Raw genomic sequence first — 4,181 nt, forward strand, 5'->3', positions numbered from 1 at the left:
GACAGAGTGTCCTTGAGGGTTCTAGATGGTTCCAAATGCGTTCTCGCTGACTGAACTGCCAGCCATTTCTGTCTCTGTAAAGACCCAATGGACACAAACCACCCGGTCTGTACACTGTACCAGCAGAAAAGGAAATCTCCGGCTCTATCTACAAACTGACAGGAGAACAGGCAGGCGAGGGTTGCTTGGGCATGCGTTCTTTTGTTCAAGTCCTTTCCACGTCTCCACGTTGGCTCGGTGTTTGGGGGCAGTCTATTTCTGTCACGGCTCCTCCTTTTCCTCGGCGCCCAAAGTCGCCATCAGCGGCTCCTCACCGCTTTCTTTTTATTTGTGTTTTACACATATGGGCTTATTGTGCTCACAGTAATGAGCTGTTTTTTAAAAACTGAAAACATTTTACTAATTACTGAAAGGGAAATAAATACAGTACCAAGAACATGTCATTTAAGATATTACATCTGTTTTCTATTTTTAAACCTTCATTACTTCCAATTCAACCCTCTAATCACAACTTACACTGCATATTAATTGTTGAACCAGATTTATCAGAAACTGTCTTTTATACAAAATCATCTGAGAGATAATTCCAGAGAAGGCTTGTGAAACTGATGATCTTGCCGCTCCCTCTCCTAACAGATGCACTGTAATGACACGTATATTGTTCATATTAAATACTCTTTTTCTAATCCTTGGGACTCTCTGTTATCTCCTAAGTAACTGTTTATGGTACATTTTTTTCTGGGCTAATGAGCTACAATAGACTTCTACAGGCATAAGGGAATATTTGTGCTTGTGATGATCATAGTCAAAAATAATTCAACCAATATTTGAGCATCCAAGAGAAGTTTCGAGGCTTAGAGGAAGGGTAATTATGCTTGTTTACCTTTTTAAAATGGTTTGCGGGTGACGTTTAGAGGGGTAATTATACATAAACCCACACTAAAAGAGGAGATGTTAGACGCTGTGCCTATAAATGAGGCTATAACCCAGAATAGCAGATCATCGTGTGATCAAAGAGAATCGATGTAAAGAGCGAGGAAGATAAACACATAGAACAAGAATCACTTTTCTAACATTGGTGGACCGAGGCACCAGTCAAGAACCAGATAAATACCCTTAGAGTCCCAAACACAGAAAAGTGCATGTAGGACCAAGAACAGATTTTGTGTAATTTTTAAAAATTCATAGACATTCTTCATCCTTGAGCTTCCCATCAAGCACCCAGGAGGAGACTGACCAGTTTCTGCTGGGTACCGCCCAGTGAGCCCAACTCTCTCTCTCACACACACACACACACACACACTGCAGCACTCCACACTGCCCATCCTGCACCCTGACTACACTCACTGGGATGTTGGAGCCCCTGCTGCAGCCCCGGGGCAGTCTGTTTCATGGAAGACCTCCCTCTCTTTCACGGCCCTCCTTTATCAGGCCTGATGTCTTCTTCAAGGGACTAGTCCAGTCTCTCCTGATAAAATGTCCGAAGTATGTGGAACAAGCCTCACCCTCTGCTGTACATCGTTGCTGGCCCTTCTGGCAGCCCGTGGCGTGGAGCTTTCACTGCTCTCAGCCAATGCTGGACTTCCAGAGCATCGATCCTTCTTCGGTCATCCCGCTTCAATGTCCAACTGCCACACACATTTATAAGGCGATTGAAAATACCTTGGCTCAGGCCAGGCGCCCCTTTGTCCTCACAGTGACGGCTCTGCTCTCCACACTTTAAAGAGGTCTTGTGTGCCAAGTATGCCCAATGCCACACGTTGCTGCATTTCTTGAAGCTCTTCCACGGACACTCCTGGTGCATCCAAGCAAAGCTAAGTCATTGACCACTTCCGTCCTCTCTCCTTTCACAATGTCATCACCTATGGTCCATCTGCGAGGACTTGGGTTTTCTTTACATAGAACTGGAATTCACGCTGGGGGCCGCAGTCCTTGACCTTCATCAGCAAGTGTTTCGAGCCCTCCTCATTTCAGCAAGCAAGGCGGAGCTCTTGGCACTTGGCGGGTTGTCAGTAAGCTCTCCGACAATTCTCACGCAGCATTCTGCTTCTTAAAGTCCAGCTTCTTAGGTCGTTTTCAGCACACAGATTGAGTAAGTACAGTGAGAGGCTAGACCCCTGATGCACACCTTTCTTGATTTTAAACCTTGCAGCCTTCCTTCATTCTTCTTGAAAGACTGCTCCTATTCCCCTTGTTATCAATACTATCCATAATTTTTATGAACCCTATAGTGGAATGAATTTGCATAATTAATAGCTCACAAGTTAGCATCTTTCTGATACTCTCTGCTTTCAGCCAAGATCCACCTGACATTAGCAATGATATTTATTATTCTATATCCCCGTCTGAATCTGACTGAAATTTCCGTCAGCTCCCTGCCAGTGGACTGCCTCAGATATTCTTGGATGATCTCCAGGAAAGTTTTACTTGAATGTGATATTAGTGATGTTGTATGATAATTTCCACATCCTACTGTGTGGAAATTATACAATATCATATCTCGTTTGTCCTCAGTGTCCAAATCTCTTTGTGAGGTATTCTCCAGATTCCGGTGGGGTCTACTCACGGTCGTCATGTTTCGGCTCTGGGGGCAGGTTTTGATTTCCTGAGCTTCATCCTGAACTTCCATATGAGCAGTCAACTGGTGGTCTGTCCCTCAGGCGGCCTCTGGGCCTTCTTCTGGTTGCTGACACTGGTCTTCTCCATCACCTCTTCCCGCAGCTGGAGTCTGCTTGCTCACCTGTGTTCCGTGGGGCAGTTCCCATGTAGGGTTGATTTTCATGTTGTTGAGAAGAGGTATTTGCGATGAGGAAGTTGTTATTCTCACAAAATCCTATAATGTGATCTCCAGTTTCATTTGTATCACCAAACGTACCGTATAGCTTCTTCGTTTCCAGCATTTGCATTCCTATTACTAATAACTATCCATGCACCTTGAGCCCATGCTTGGCCAATTTCAGTCTGAGGAAGTTGGTAGACTTGTTCAATTTCTTCATCGCTAGCTTTAGCGGTTGGTGTATAAATTTGAATGATAGTTGTGTTGACTGAATTTCCCTGTGTTTGTATAGTTGCTATGCTATTGCAAGCAGGCAGCATTGTACTTCAAGGGTGACCTTGAAACGTTCTTTTTGACAATGAATGTGATCTCATTACTCCTCCATTTAGCAATCCCGGCAGAATGTCAGTCCATGTGGGTGCACTGGTGCCTGGGATGTGATCCTTATGGAAACCACTTCATGGCTGATGACGTGCAGTTTCCCTAGATTCACACATCCCACGTTGCTATCATTAATGAACCTTTGAAACTGGTCCATTTCATTTTGAATCATGCTCCATCAGTAAGCTCAGCTCCTGAAGCCTTTACTCCATCCAAGACATTTTGGTTTGCGAAGGCTGGCCTCCCTGCAGGAAGGTCTTTGAAAATCCCCCGGGGAGTGGGATATGATCATGGGCTCCTCCTGGAGCTTTCTGAAGCCCCTCTAGATCGCTCTCCACTCATGTATTTGGTCTGAACAGCACATTTCCAAACAGAGATGACCCTTGGGGTCACGGCCACTACAGCCATTATGCTGTCTACATAAAATGAGGTCCCACTTGCTGGCGTTAAAAATCCCACAGAGGTATTAAGAAGACGGGTGAGGTTGACCTGAAAGAGTCATAGCGTAACTTTCCTCTTGAATCGCTAAACACTGCACGGCCAGGGGTTGAACCAGGCACCTCAAGGAAGATAGGAGGAGCCCAAGCACAGCCAGAACACACACTCCACCCTGACTGATGCGCCCGCCTTCCATCTCTGCCCCAGCAAACACTCCGTACAATGACAAGGGAAAGCGGTGGAACGCACGCCACCCGTGATTGAAAGCGAACAAAGCAGAGGAGTTGAGGTAAAACGGGGTCATTAGAAGATCTACTTCACTTAAAAAGTGAAACTGCCGTTCTCAATGCGCTCTGCTTCTCAGACTGTTTATTTATTTAAAATGCACGGGGCCTCCTGGTTGCTTTGACTTTTAGGAAGGCGTTAGGAGCTGTCTGGGGAAATGACTTTTGATATCAAGCAACAAAGAACACCCCGGAGGAGGCTCACCTTCCGGAGCCCTGAGTGAGCCGGTGCTGGGGCACGCGATTTCATGGGGATGAAAAGGCAAAGGGAGCTCCTGGGGGCTGCTTCGGGGAGGCTGCCC

The sequence above is a fragment of the Echinops telfairi genome, unplaced genomic scaffold, assembly GCF_000313985.2.
Source record: "Echinops telfairi isolate 266 unplaced genomic scaffold, ASM31398v2 ScPeMD7_7400;HRSCAF=8409, whole genome shotgun sequence".
Taxonomy (NCBI): Eukaryota; Metazoa; Chordata; class Mammalia; order Afrosoricida; family Tenrecidae; genus Echinops; species Echinops telfairi.